The sequence below is a fragment of the Dermochelys coriacea genome, chromosome 6 (genome assembly GCF_009764565.3).
Source record: "Dermochelys coriacea isolate rDerCor1 chromosome 6, rDerCor1.pri.v4, whole genome shotgun sequence".
Taxonomy (NCBI): domain Eukaryota; kingdom Metazoa; phylum Chordata; order Testudines; family Dermochelyidae; genus Dermochelys; species Dermochelys coriacea.
This window is the reverse complement of record NC_050073.1, coordinates 72,730,781-72,746,904: the sequence shown is the minus strand read 5'-3', so window position 1 is coordinate 72,746,904 and position 16,124 is coordinate 72,730,781. Positions and strand designations below refer to the sequence as shown.

General features: G+C 40.9%; 1 long non-coding RNA gene across 1 annotated transcript; it reads right to left on the bottom strand.

Annotated features, from left to right (window-relative positions):
• Positions 1 to 10,595: 10,595 nt before the first annotated feature.
• LOC122460501 lies at positions 10,596 to 15,529 on the bottom strand. Its single transcript, XR_006281836.1, has 3 exons — positions 15,438 to 15,529; positions 12,057 to 14,205; positions 10,596 to 11,682 (listed from the first exon to the last, which is right to left on the bottom strand). It is a non-coding gene; the product is annotated as an uncharacterized LOC122460501 (long non-coding RNA).
• Between the last annotated feature and the right edge of the window lie 595 nt (positions 15,530 to 16,124).

Genomic DNA, 16,124 nt, shown 5'->3' with positions numbered 1-16,124 from the left:
TTCAGGTGTACTGGCCAGGTAGACAGGAAAAGCCCTGCGAACTTTTGAATTTCATTTCCTGTTTGGCCAGTGTGATGAGCTCATCAGCAGAGGTGACCATGCAGAGCTCTTCAGCACAGGTGACCATGGAGTCCCAGGATCTCAAAAGAGCTCCAGCATGGACCGAACGGGAGGTACTGGATCTGATCGTTGTATGGGGAGATGAATCCGTGCTATCCGAACTCCGTTCCAAAAGAAGAAATGCCAAAATATTTGAAAAAATATCCAAGGGCATGAAGGACAGAGGCTATCAAATGGGCACCATCACTTCCTCTTCCTCCCCCTGCTGCCCGCTTTTGTGTGGAATAAGACAGATGCATAACTCATTCTCTCTAGAAACTACTGACTCCAGGAGGTGTCCTTGGCTGTGGATTGCAAGCAGAGAAAGGCACTTCCTCTCGTTGGCATTTCTCATTGGCTAGTTTAGGCGACGCCCTGCCTAGCATGCTAATTTTTGAGGATGTCATTCTCAGGAACCTCTCTCTCCCATTCACTGTGTAGGGAGCCTTGGTGCCAAAGTCAGGGTTTGTGGATCACAGTGTTGTTCCAATCATTTTCTAGACCCCTGAAAGTAAGGAACTGTGATGCTCAGCATCACAAAACCTAAGTCCCTTTGTGGAGCATAATGTATCTAGGTTTTGTCAGGTGACAAACAAACATCCAGAGATCACCTCTGGGAATAATGCTGGGAAGAAGCAGACAATATTGCTGTCCAGACTGATGCATTCACTGAATACCAGATCAGCTGCATTAAAAAAGTTGGTAGTTCCAAGAATCTCTTTCCGTGAAGAAACTTCTTAGGTTGAAAATCAGCAATAGCAAGGAGCAGAATAAGAGGTAGATTTTTAACTAGAAAAAGAAAGCAAAAGAGAGCTCTCCAAAAATGGCCTGAGACTCAATCTGTTAACTGTATTATAGCTTTTATTTTATTTGCTTCCTTTGAGCAAGATAGTCAAGAAAAAGCAGGGAACAATGTCGCTTTTTGACAGTGAGGTTCTATGGCCGGTGCTGTGAGGTTCTATTACCTGGGTTATGCAAGAGACCAGACTAGATGATCATCATAATGTTTCTTTCTGACCTTAAGATCAATAAATGGCTAATGCTATCTTTTAGTAAGATATAGAACTGAAAATGATTAGTTCTATTTCTGTATGCCCGGACAAAGGCATGACAGGAAAAAAAATAACTGGGCAGGATTGTGACTGGTTAGGGAAGTAAAAGACAGTATGATGACTCCTTACTTCTCTGAATGAGCCGTCTACATATTGCTAGTGAGTGAGGGGATATCTATACTATCTGCCTGATTGGTGGGCTGCGATCGATCCAGCAGGGGTTGATTTATCGCGTCTAGTCTAGACGCGTTAAATCAACCCCGAGCGCTCTCCCGTCAACTCCTGTACTCCACCGCCGCGAGAGGCGCAGGCGGAGTCAACATGGGAGTAGCAGCAGTCGACTCACCACAGTGAGTAAGTCTAAGTACGTCGACTTTGCATAACTTAGATCGATCCCTGCCCCCAGTATAGTCTAGGCCTAAGAATGGGGCTGCTTGATGAGGTTATTACTCCTCCCCCACCCCAGCCCTTAGAGGAAGGCAGACCGTGGGCATGCAGGAAAAGGGAGTGAATGGAACTTTGGCAGTAGATCTGGATTCTGTTCCCCCATCTGCAATTACCCCTCTGTGTGCTCTTGGTCGAATCATTTAATTTCTCTCTGACTCAGTTTCCATTTCAATGTAATGAGCATAATTATACTGCTCAGCAACATTTGTGAAGTGCTTTGAGATCCTTGGTTGAAACATGATTTGGGCCCTGATCCTATAATTGACAGCATGTGGCTACAACAGTTTGCCCGCACACTCTCAGTTGCATAATTGGGGTCAGTAATAATAATAATAATAAATCTGAAAAGCCATTTCAAATCCCTTAAGTATAGTTTAAATTAGATTTCTTTAAATTACATTTGGTGACAACAGTTATATATATAATTACACACACACACACACACTCTAATAAAGAGATACAGATACTGACCACTGTGCTGGTTTGTGAACCAAAGCCAACCTTAACCCTTTAGAAAATATTTACATCCAGATCTGAGTATGAATTGTTTGCCAACTAGTGAGTTTTATTCAGTTGTACAGCATGAAATAATACATCAAAAACCAACTAAAAGCAATGTTTCATTTGTTCTGCTTTAGTATGATGATAGATAAAACTCTAATTTTGTCCTTTAAGAATCAAAAGTAACTAGTGGTAATAAAAGAAACGTTAATACTTACCTCAGTAAAGACTTACTGCCAAGACTCATATTATCAGCGGCATCCAGAATCACCAGTTTTTGAAAGCAATGGACTCAGAATGAAGCTGTCTTTTTTTGGCAACAGAGCAGTCTGCATTTAGCAGAGGCATATGTTTCAAACTCAAATGACTTCACTTCAAATTAAAGGAAAAATGTTTTGAAGTATAGTCATTTGATAATCATTTGCTTTAAAATAAGCAACATATTTCTATTTAATGAGATTCACATCTTTTACAAGTGAACCAACAATGTGGCAAACAAAAAACAACCTGCTCTTACATACAATTCTAAAATAAATTACATCTAGTTTGTTGTTGTTGTGTTCTTTTTTCCTTTTTCAACTGCCTGTAGAACTCCCACAATTTTTTCATTGCTACAATGATAAATGCTATGAGAAAAGACCTGGTACACTGCCAAAAAACCTACTCTAGACTTCAGTATATGTTTCTGCTTTCAAGAGTCAATTGTTTTCCCTCTCTCCCAGGGGCCACTAGCTACCTTATTACCAGAAAGAATGACCCCTTGACAGCACAACTGAGATCTAGAAACTCAACAAAATTGTAACCCCTCCAGTGACATCAGAATTCTAATCAAGAGCAGAGGGTCTGAAAGACAAATGTATTTGTATTAAAGACCACCATGTCAGAGTGTGGCTTCTTTCCTTGCAAAGGCACCTATTTTGATTTCCTTTTCTTCTGATTTTTTTATTACCCTTTTTCTTGTAACCTTTTACTGCACCAGCGTTCTTAATGCAGAGAGGTTTTCACAGCATGGGAATTATCTATACCCGGTTTACACAATTGCTGCCTTTCTTCCACATGCAATCCATTTTGTGAAATGTGCAACTAGACATGGGAGGCCCTCTAGTTATTATTGACTTTTCTCTCTTACTCAGCTTACCCCACTGGCAGAGCAATTGTTCAGCTATTATTTGCCCCATAAGAAATCCAGGTATTAGATCTACAGCACTGAAACTACAGACAGATCAAGTATGGGTTTGGTATCTTAATGTACTCTTCTGAGGAAATATACCCTAGCCTTTCAGGGGAATGCACTGGAATGATCTAGTTAGCCTAGGAATCCTAATGCTGTCTGCCAGTATCTGTCAAGTACACTTGTTACCCAGGAGTACCCAAGTAATTTGGTGACATCTTTCAACACACCTAAGAGTACCGCTTCTAAAATTGCTATGGATGGGATTTTCAAAAGCACCTAAGTGACTTTGAAGCCCAAATTCCAGATCCTGAAATCATAGCTGCCCTGACTGTCCCTTGTACCCATACTGATAGCAAATTCATGGGACTTGTGCTTCTAAATCCCTTCTGTGCTTTTGAAAATCCCACTTTGCATTACTATGTCCCAGTGTCCATCAAGCAGCAGATTTTAAGAGTAACCTTTTTTTGGATTCTGCTACAGGGAATAGGTGGCCCAATGTCAGAAGTGGGTAGAACATCCAACCCTATCAGGGAGCAGCAACAAGACACCCAGAATGGTCCTAAATCACTTAGGGATAGATTCTGCCATCCTGACTCTTGCTGAGTAGTAGTTTGAAATCAGTGAGACTACTCATGGAATAAGGTTTTACTCAAGATGAGGAAAGGTAGCAGATTCTGGCCCTGAACCAGTTCAGTCCAGCTTGCTGAACCTAACACTGTTGATGAACATTTGGGGCCCCAGTCCTCCAAAGACAACTATGTGAGCAGAACCCTGTGCCTACACAGAACCCCACTGACTTTTAGTGGAACTCTGGTGGACACAGGGATTTGCATGCCTGGTTCTGCAGGATCAGGTGAAATGGATCAGAGATAGTGCCTCCTAGTAAGAAGGATGTGAGGACAACTGAAATATGAGGAAGAGAAAAAGAAAAGAAAAGAAAAGACTCAAGCACACCAGTCAGAAATACTAGAAGGACAAGTCTTAAAGAGCTAACTGACTGATCTTATATTGTGATTCTTTTCTAATATATTTAGGTGTGCATGTATATTAAGTGACAGATTGCCTGCCCTGGCAGCTAATATTCCCAGAGCAGGAACAGTACAGATAGTGACAATGCAAACTTTCTCATGCCCTTGCTCTAGCTCAGAGGGTGCACCAGAGAGGAGAGGATAAACAGCCATCTTCATAACCATTGGCTTTGACTTCTCTGCTGAGGCTACCACTACCATTCCCAGTTGTGGTGGGATTTGGTGAGTGAGTGGACACCTTTACACTGTGAAGTGGCCTGAGATCACCATCTCATTTCATAAGGGCTGCTAAAGTATTATTTTAATATGTTAGGCCACCACCTTGCAGTATGATCCATGTGAGTGGACCCTTGTGCCTGTGCAGAGCTACACTGCTGTCAGCGGAGTTCTGCATGCGTGCCAGGCTCTGCCTGTGTAGATCTGATTGCAGGATCAGGGCCATCAGCAGTGATCAAAAACCTGAAGGTTGACAATATTGTCGCTCATGGCTTTTCTGTCCGTAGCTGTATTATCAACTTAAATACTTAAAGGTTGCATAACTTTAATCTCTACCCAGAAAACCAAGATGCAAGTCACGCACGTTGTCTCCAACACATAAATATGATAAAGTAAAATAATATGAGCTGGGAGAGACACACCTGACGAATGGAATAGTAGATTCTTCCACAATAAGCAGCACTGAGCTTCTCTTAAAAAGAATGAAGGGAAATCTGAGGAAAATAATGAACAAAATAGTAGCTCCTTCTGCCAGACTCATCAAATTAAATGGCTTCTGGTATTGTTCAAAGCCTGTATGCTATTGTGTTCTGTGGCAGAGGGTAAAGAGAGGAGGGGAGACTTCCACTGACATTTTGATGAGACAACAAACAAAAATAATATTTTGACAGAAGAACTCATCCTATTTTTCTTTCAAAACCATTCTTAAGCAGGAACAGAAGTCTCCTTCATATGAAGAATATTGAGGACATAAACATAGCCCATCCAGTAGTATTTTAAGGAACTACTCCATTTGTAAACTAACACTGTCTGCTTGAAATGAACACAGAGCATGACTAAAGACCACAAGTGCTTGGCATCATTTGAGCTTAGTTTTAAATACCTCTGACAGACATTTTTGGACTATGTTCTACAAAACTTGTGTCAAGTGTTGAAATTGGTATAAGCATACGACATGGCTCTATGCATTCACATGCTGATAGGTTGCACTAATGAGTGTGTAACCAATAAAAACAAAAGAAGTTAGTTTTCATATTAGTACTAAGTTTTATTTACGTCAATATCAGAATTTATTTACCCTCCTGACCAAATGTTTACCTCACTCTGCCTCATCAATATTAACCTCACAGATCAACAAATCTTCATATTGACAGACTAGAGAAGTCAATATCGCCTTATTACTATTTAATAAATATTTCATTGTCAGTAAGCCAGTGAGAACAAACATCTGTACAATAGAATGGCATGCACTTTAATTTTGTGAGGTTAATACCGTATGGATGTTTGAAAGGAGAAATCTAACTTGTAATAAGGGCATACATCAATATCGGCATATAAAACTACAACACAGTGAGGGATGTTTAAATTGAACAAAACAGGTTTTTTTAGTCCCACTTTTGATATACAAATGTTGGATGTGTTTTACTGTATCTTCTGACTATGATTGATAGGAGATGCATCAATTTCAAGGTTTGTGAATTTAAGTAAATTGTTGTCAGTGGTATCGTTTCTTCTTTTTTGTATTTTTTTTTCAAATTATCTCCTTCCAGAGAATAGTTTTACAAATTGAGACAGGATATACATAAAGCATCAATTTAGCTTGACTATCCACTTACAATTGTTAAAAAAAAAATAGTTGAGATAAGAATGTGAGTACATCAGAGTTGTTCAGAAAACTCCAGAGTATTTAAAAAAAACTGCTTATGTTTTTTCAAAATAATCCTAGGTGTTTCTATTTTGAAAACACTTTGTCTGCCTTTTCATTCAAAGGACAAAGCTGTGTTGGTGTACACTGGAAAAAAAATATGGCTCACAGAGGAGACTTCTTCAATATTTATCCTTTCATCTAGATTATAGAGTAATATAGTAGATTAAATAGTAGATTATAATATAATTTAATATATATAATATAATAATATAATATAATTTAATATAGTAGATTATAGAGTAATCATGTTATTAAAAGAATGGGGTTAGCAAAAGAATTATATCAAACTATCTGAAACCTGAGAATAGGTTTTTAATCTTTCCCTGGTTACTGGAGATAACTTATTTAGACTGGAAGGCCTAAAGAATTTGTACTGACAGTGACAGGGATTGGACTTTACAAAGCAAAATTTACTAAATGTCCCAAGTTGAACACCTTTGGTTAGGGATAACTCTGGGTCTAATGTAAGTGAATTCACTCTAACCACTTCTTATTTGGAGAGATCTGTGTTCTGATTTGTCTGATTGCTCATATGATGTCATCTAAAGTTCATTACTTCAGTTTGAGTGTGTGTGTACTTAAATATACTTTAAACAAATGGTAAGACAAGTGTGTTTGTGCTTTTGTTTTTTAACATCAAATCTTACAACTGAATAAAGTAGTATCTTCATTTACTGTCCTCTGAAAGAAACATCATGGTATGGATTCTGTAGATCTAAGGCAATATACATGTTGCTGATTAAAAGCTGATGGTAACAGTTAATATATATGGTAATAGGGGGCAGTGTAGTTTTTTTCCCTAATATTTTCTCTAAAAAATGAAAATTAGAAAGGAAGAAACCCCAGATGTGACTGTATAAGCCTTGATTTGAAGAGCTTTTGTTATCTCCTAAATAATACATATAAAAATTTTCATATGAAATGCTATATTAAAACTCAGTTCTAGTAGGTATTTGTGTTTATGAATTGATTCCTTATCCACATTTTATGGAGAAATTGTGCTCTATTCTGGTATTGAGCATTATTTTCCAAACTCCTTGTTAGACACTGAATATCTCTCTACTGTGCCTCAAGGCTTAAATGAAATGAAAATTTAAGTGAAATTTAAAGAGACAACATTCAGAAACTTATTTTTTATAATGCTTCTGAAAGATCATAATTATTTTTGTCCCTAATAGGTCTGCCTTTGAAATAATTTGATGGCTACATTTCTAAATCCACTTGGAAAGATTTGGCAACCACATAACCATTAATGGGAGTATATATCACAAAAATGATTTTACAAATAAATAATGGTTTACAGGATTTGGCTTAAATTGTCTGCTTTCATTTGATTTTTTTCTAAGCTAATTTGTGGTGAGGCAGGAAAATCAAATTGAACACAATTTGGAAATAAAACTATTTGATAATTGAGATAAGTAGCTTGAACTTGTCAGTCACCTGTGACCTTCTTCTAGTTACACTTCATTTAAACTTTCCCAATTCAGAGGGCCTAAGGATGAGTTTCAGAGCATAAACTGAGCAACTCTGGCTTGGCTCTGGGACTGCATTATCCCTCCAGGTTGTTTACTTTGTATTTAAAATTGAGAGAGCTGAGTAAACAAGAAAAGATGTTTGGAGAAGATGCTTAGTTGCTACTTCAAGTTTGCAGAGACCTTTGTGGGGGGAAATCCAGGATGTAGAAAAAATAATAATGGAGGTGTAAACTACATGAGAGAAAAGGTAGCATCAGGAGCTAGGATCTTATCTGGAATCTGATCCTCTTGGAAGAGCCCTGTTACTGGAAGTTTGCAGTTAGTTTGTGTTTGGACCTAATGTTTTGTTGCCTGTTCCAAACAGGTTATTCAGAATCCTTCATGCTTTGGGCTAATTGTTGCTAATCGTGATTGGCAATAACACCAATTGCATCTTCACCAGGAGACAGCTGTAAGGATTTTTATGCGGGTTAACAATCCCCATCGCCAACAAGACAGAGAAAGCACTTTGTGGCAGCCCTCTCCTTGCATCCTTGCTCAGATCGGAGCGGAGGGAGAAGATGAACAAGCTGAGCGGGTTTGATGCCAGCTCCCAACGTGTCCCGCAGGCTCGCTGAGGAAATGAGTTTAACTCAGGGCTGTGTTTGCTTTGGCTAGCTGTGCCAGCTCCCTTCCCCGCTCTGCTCTGTGGCGGGTGGCAAAGGGCTGATCAGAGGTGGGTAGCGATCGCCAATGGCTTTGGTGTGTGAGATTCCCCGGGCAAGAGGGAGTTTGAATTGAATAACAACAAGTGTGACTTGACTGCTGCTTGGCTGCAGCCCTCTCGCCTTTAAGAGGGACTGGAGCAGACTCGCTTCTTAATAAACCTTCGGGTCGATGCGGCATTGCTCGCCAGTGAATCTTCGTGGGTTTATTTATTTTAACTAACTCGGCCAAACGAATCGCGGCCCCTTGTTGGCTCTGGCTGCAGAGGCGGAGGAGAGGCAGGAAGACAAGGGGGAGGAGGCGAGGCCAATTCGCCCAGAGCTCGCAAGGTTTCATGCCCGCAATGACTGAGTGCAGATGCGTTCACCCCACTCCAACCTCCTCCCTGGCAAAGAGCCCCCAGCTCCTGATCGCTCCGTCCCTCCCCAGCCGTCAGGCTTCCTTGCAAGGCGTGGCAGACTCTGGGCAGCAGCTAGGCAAACCTAACCTTTCGAGATCCCTTAGCACCCCAGGCGGGTGCTGCAGGGAACCCATTCAGCCCTCAGAGCGCCTGCACAACAGAAAGAGCGAGTGATAATCGTTTCAAACCGTGTGAGATTTCCAAAGTTTACAGGTTTCAGAGTAGCAGCCGTGTTAGTCTGTATTCGCAAAAAGAAAAGGAGGACTTGTGGCACCTTAGAGACTAACACATTTATTGGAGCATAAGCTTTCGTGAGCTACAGCTCGCTTCATCGGATGCATTTACAGTATTTGAAAGCCCGGGGGGTCGAACCTTCTTTGCAGGCAGGACAGAGCCGGAGTGAGCCACTCGCTGCCTTTTGCACTCGGCTCGGTAGGAGGGGAATTGTTTATTAGGAAATAATGATCACTAGCCTTTACAGTGCCTGCGAATAGGGCTCACAATAAATCAAGCCTTGTTCTGATCGCTGAACTTGGAACGTCTCTTGCTGTTTACTCCAGTCTGGGTGCGCGAGCAAGGCACTGGGAGCTCCTGGGAGGGGGAGGATAAATACACTTGCCTTTGTCTCCTGAGCAGATGTGTGTGTTAGCGATAAACCAGGCGCAGATCTAGATCTACCCTTAACAATGAATGCAGCTCACGAGGGATTCTGATCCTTTGCAGACGCAGAGAGAAAAGGGCTTGTGGGCTCAAGGAACTTCCACTCTTGACAGTCCCCAAAGTTGCGAAATATTTGTAGTAACAGCTGTCACTTCGCAGCAAAGCTTTTTGCTACACCTGTCCCTGACATCACCTTTTAACTCTTACCTGCCTCACGTCTCCTTAGCCTGGCTTCCGTAGTTCCCATCTCCGCGGTTTACAACCCCCTTAGGCTATGAGGCCGCTCTTTAATACAGGCGGGATCAACCAAGAACCGAACCACGATGCTGAGTGAGCTTTGCCTCCTTTATGCATTTTGGGGTGGGGAAGGCGGAGGGGGAAGAATACAGGTTCTGTGAGATAAGCTCGTCTTCCACTTTAAGTATCTCTCCTGCACTAGCCTAGGATGCTGGCCACTGACGTCAGGTGTTGTTTGCCCAGTCTTTTGTTCAGTTAAAAATAGTTTCGTGTAGCAGCTTACCTGAGCTGCGGGTCTGTTTGGTTTCTCCGGAAAATATTGCTGCTACCGTACGCAATCATTTCTTCGTCACGCCGAGCTGTATTAGCTCCACTCCTGAAATTCATTCCACCACTAAACAAGAAACCGCTTACTAATGTTTAAAATGAACGTTTTACTTCCTGGAAACCAAAAACTAAACTTTGTAACCTGGCTTTAGCAACAAAATCAACTATTTCTTCCTGCTCCAAATGTTCTCATTCCCCCAACATTATTTAGTTTTGAAAATATTTTCCCTGGCATCCCAGTTCATTCCTATGCTCATTCTTCTTGCAATTGCATATTAACCTAGTAAAATAATTGCATTCGAGCAGACTACTTTAACCAGACAATTGACCATCCTCTGTGATTCGACGTGGTTATTAAAAATCGTTGGTACCCAAATAATAAAGGAACATTTGTTTTAAGCGATCAGTTTGCAAATGTTCCATTATCTGTGTGTATGTGAGTGTGTATATGGCATCTATTTCCGAGTTATTACTCTCTGTCTCTCTCTCTCTCTCTCTGTTTCCATAGCTTAGAGCGAAATGAATAACTTGGAAATGTGTACCCAATTTGCCAATCTTTTCCGGATTTCTTATGTAACTTAGTTGTACATTATAATGTAAATAGTGGATCTCTAGATATGGAGACAATTATTTTAACACGCCAGAGCATAGTGTTCTGCAACCTACTCCTTGTGCACATCTCAGTTGCACAGCATATAGGACTACAGTTCTTCCACGCTGTATCATAACTTTATCACCTTATTTCATGACAGTGTGTGTAATAGACAGATATGATCGCACACACAGACAGAGGGGTATGTCTAACTGATCTAGCGGTACAGTGTGTATATAATTTTACAGTTTACCTTACCAAAACTGTTAGGGCTAAATCCCTCTGCTCAGGACAGTATTCTCTTCATTTTAATGCTATTTCGTTCTCAGTGCATGTTCTTTGCAACCAAGGGGCTTCCCTTCTGGTCCCTATATTTTAAATCCAGTAAAGGACTGATTAGCCCCACTTCCACGCTATGGCTCTAAAAGGGCCAGGTCTGCGCTAGCTCGCAGAGTCACCTCTCACCTCTCTGCATCTCCGGGCTGAGGTCACTGCTGGGGCAATGCGGGGGAGCAGGCGGTGGAGCTGTCTGTCTGTGTTACACGTACCTGGGCAGAGCTTAAGGCAGAAGTTTCCGTTTGAATGTTATTCATCCTTTTAACGTCAAGAGAAAAATATTGTCTCCATTTAAACAAAAAACAAATCAACCCACCTACCTCTCTCTTTATTACACTGATATCGAAATGGAGTCCTCGTAGGAACAACAGGAACATTCAGCTCGCCAAAGCATGGAGATGGGTTTAGTTTAGTTTAGTTTAGTTTAGTTTAGTTTAGTTTAGTTTGCATCCTCAGGTTTTAGTGTTTTCTCTCTCTCTCTCTCTCTGTGTCTTTGGGGAGGGGAGTCGATTGCTTCACATCGTATTGTTAAACGTTCCTGTGAACTGTTGCATTTTAACTATGTTGCATTTTAAAGAAGGACTTTACAATCTGCATTGTGGTTGTATTCAGCTACATGCACCGTTCGCCTCGAACTGTGCATTCACTTAAGGTGCAAAGGTACGCGGATAACATTTCAGGTTGAATGACTGGAACACAGCAGATTGCCCCATTTATGCCAAATCCTGGAATAAATTGAACAAAAAGAATATTTTATTTTCCAGCTGTAAAAAAAAAGGCAATATAAAGTGGAATCAGATTGTAACAGGAAGGACTACAATAAAACCATAGATCCCTCTTGAAAAGATTTCATTGGGAGCAGATTTTTCAGGTGTGTAGGATCATCATAAATAAATGTTATTAGAGACTTTATTGTTATTATAAAAGCATACAATACATTTAAAAAGACAAATAAAAAGGAAATTATTTTTATAAGAAAATGAGCGCTTGAAGGTGTAAGTAGTTTTTAAATAGCTCTGGTATTTATCAGTTGGTCGATGCAGAGGTAAGCAAATATTTAGTATTCAGAAAAGGAAAATTAATTTAGAAAAAGAGTTACCTTCCATTGACTGTATCATTGCATTTACAGAGCTGATGTGGAGCCATCGCTTTGTTTATTTTTCTAATGTCTGCACAAATTCCAGCAATCCAAAGAGCAGTAACAGCCTTTTCCATGTGTTTATCATCGGGGTTGCAACAGGATTCGCCTCAATTGTTCTGCCTTTCTTGTGTTTTCCTTTCTTCCCTCTTCTGCATTTCCCAGATACATTTGCTTTGGTTGCAAAAATAAACAGCGGACTTTTTAACAGCAATTTGAGATGATAATGGCTAGTGATCCCATTCTTTCCATCATAATCTTCAAGTGGTTTAAGATTAATGATAGGAGGTGTTTTAGCAAGAAGTGTGGGGTCTCTTCTCCAAAGACCAGCGCTATGATAATTTACTTAAGATGTTGACAAGACTGTCAGTAAGGCTAATTTTTTATTAAGCTGCACCGAGGTAACTGTAGTAAGCATTTGATTTTTTTTTTAAGTAAGGTACATTAATTTTATGAGTGTCTTCCCACAACTGTTATTTGGTCTCTGGCTGATGCATTTGCAATTGAAATGCTGCTCCTTGCCTTTGTTTCCAGAAAGGTGTTTTCTGCTGTTCAGTTATATATTCCTCTCCCCAACCTCCTCCTCCCTCTACACACACACACATTAAAAAAACGAAAATAAATTTGGGGAGCTACTGCCATGATCCAAATCCTTCAGCTCTTCTGCAGGGCATTATTGTGCCTGTATTTCTGTGTAGACAGAGCCCTGAACCAAGTGAACTTGATGTTTCTTCTAAAATAGACAAAATAATCCTTTAAACTATAAATATTTAACTGTACCTCAGTTTACACAGTGGCCCTGGTGCCTCTTTAAACACAAGTGATTTACGATTTTATTGGAGCTTTAAAATGGTGTTCTGCTTTTGTTACATGTCACTGTTTTCCACCGGGGGCTGCCTGCTCCACTCCGGATTGAGTCCGCCCCACTGAACCGGCAGCTCCTCCAAAGGAGACGTTGAAAAAAACCCAACATTAAAAGAAAAGCGTCTGCTCTCACGCACGAAGTTATGGAGAATAATTTGCTAGGAAGGCAACTACCCCGTCTGAGCGCTTTTGAGGATCCCACTTTACCGCTGAATTTCCAGGTCGTTTTCTCCCAGAAGAAGATGGTGCTAATAATTTAGATATTAGTTCAAGGTGATCATTACAGCCCCTATAGAAAAAAAAAAATGACCAGGCTTAATTATTCTAACGTGTGTGCGTGTGCGCGCATGCAAGGATCAACAATGTGCGAAATAGCCATTGCATAATAAGAAAACAACAACCGCCCTAGAAAGCAATAGCATCAGGTTCTTAGTACAGCTGATTTTGCTGTTTTTAAAGAGCAGAAACCGTAAGCTTACATATAAATGACTGGGAAAATGTGACACTTATTTTGTCATGTTTCACTGTCATTTTTAGCTTCCCACCGAATGCTTATGCACAATGCTGTATAGGTAGGTGTAGGCACACATACACCGGGTATGAATAGATGGAGTGTATGTGTATAATTACATTTAATATCAAGAAGCTAGGTGGCAAGTTTTAGCAGTTACCTGGATGACAGCTCGACTACAGTAGTAACCACATGCTCACTGGCACAGGTATTATCTCGGTATTCTGTATCATCTTGGGTTTAACTTTTCTATAGCAGGGGGGACAAAATGTTACCTGCCCTTCTTCTCTCTATGCCATCGTTAACCCAGGACGATAAGATCACTTTTTTGATGTTTGCATTTCTCCGCGAGTGCAGGAAAATCGACACAAATTAAACCGCAGCAGCTACACCGGTATATTTATCCTTGTTATCAACATTTTTCCCTTTTTAGATCTGCAGTTTTTGTAGTTTTTTTTTTAAATGGCAGTTTCCTAAACAGTTTATATTATAATCCCCTGAGGCCAAGAGGAAGGCGTGGGGGGGAAACAGAAAGTGTCCTTTCTTATATATATACACACACATATATATTTAAACATTGAGCCCTGACAGGAAATCTCCCTGGTACTGGCAAGCTTTGCTTGAGAAAAGTCTGTGCTGCGGACCGGAGGCTCTCTGTTCAGTTGGCCAGCAGGGGGCGCTCTGATGTTGTGTCTGGGCTAAAGGAGCAGTAACCACAAGGCTTGTTTCATTGCGCTGGAACAACAACAACAACAACAACAAAGGCAAAAAAAAAAGCAAAAAAAAAAAAAAGCTGCAGTTTCCAAACCCTAACCAGCTCCTCTCCTTGGGTTTCACTTCTTGTAACTCAGCCTTGTCTGACTTCACTGTCCTTAGGTACCCGCCAGGTATTTATCACACCCTTGTGTGAGGGTATATACACCTTAGCCCGGCTAGCTGCAGCCAGTTCGGGTGTCACTGCCTGGGACCGGCTCGCTGCAGTCTCTCTCCCTGCGCACTATACATTATGCAACTACAACTTATTAAATACAACGATGAATTGTCAACATTCTTTTCGCCTGTTAGTTCCGCTGATCCGGGCAGGATTTATTTTCAGATCTCAGGTCCTGGAGCTATAATGCGTGGTTTCTTTTCCTTAAATAAAATTGGTCAAATGTTGACAACCTTTAAGCCAATCTAACACTCAAGACTACTGATGGGAAACTAATGAGAAAATATCAGATCGTCCGGCCTGAGGGCTCCTAATTAAATCTTAGCTGATTGAAAAATAAAAGCGGGGTTTGAGGGGAGGAGGAGGAGGAGGAAGGAAGAAGCTCCAGGCTGAACTTTACCTCTGGTTTTACGTTATTCCCACCTCACCCTCCCCAATTCCTCCTGCTCCCCCCCCTTTTAAAAGCCTAAAGTTATTTCTTTGGCTATTTTAAGCGATCCACTCAGGACTCTCCCTCCTTGCCCGGTAAATATTAAGGCCCTTTAAGCAACGTGATTTAACTAATTAGAAAATGTACATCATTAAGTCTCAGGGAGAGAAAAAAGGAGAAACAAATCTGTCAGTCATTTTAAAAGAGACAGGCCCTATTGAAGTGTGAAGAAATCGGCTCTAATTCAAAAAGGCAATCGGGCAGAAAAAGCCCTCAACATTAGCCTGCTACTTATTAATCAGAAAGGGCTCCCCCTTCCCCCTCCTTCCCTGTAAGGGTAAAGCAGCCGCACATCGTTAGTTTCACCCAACGCCAAAGCTGCGTTCCATTCAGGTTTTGCCACTCGTCCTTGTCCCATAGTAATTGTGGGTGTTTATCCACTTGGGGCTCAGAGATCTGAAAATGTTTCCGTGGTGGGGACCCGGATCCGCAGGAAAAGGCCAGCGGCATAGATTCCATCACCCCCCCCCCCACACACACACACACACACACACTTCCTCCCAGACAAATCCAACTGTACAACAAAGTAAGATCCTAGTTTGAAACCTGGCTGGGTGAGAACTAGATAATGCCTTTGTTTTCTCCTCACGCTGAATTTATAACCCAGACACTCGAGACCAAGTGGCAACCCCAGCCCCTTTTCTAGGAGTGAATGTTTGTAATTCAAGGAACTTGGCTCAATAAACAACCTAAAACGTCACTGAAACTCAGAGCTCCCTTTCTTAATTTAGGGTTCTTGCTTAAGTGATTTGGGACACTGATTATCTGAGGAATGTATGTGATGGCCAGGGGAGTTGTTTGCTTCCGGTATATGGAGCACAATGTGGGGATTTCTACACAATAACAACTTGGTAGATATTAGGAATGCAGTAGTTTTATTTGGAATATAGAAAGAGTTTCCATTTTCTCTCTAGCCGTTCCCCTTGCAATTATTTAGCTAGCTCGACTATAAGAAATAAGAAATGCATGCCACTCAGGACGCTGGCTCTTTTCTTTCTGATCTCGAACTGGCATGCATCGTAGCAAAGAAGTTTGTACTATTTCTTCTAGGAGCTAATTTAAGAAATGTTAAACACCTTTGGGGCAACTCTAGACAATAAAGGGCTATTTGTGAGCTCAGGGCCCCAGCCGGCTTCTCAAGTCAATGGTGGAGTTAACCCTATGTAAATGAGATCGGAATCCAGCGCCTAAACGGGATTTTATCACAAGAAATTTGGCAATATTTGTTTTAAA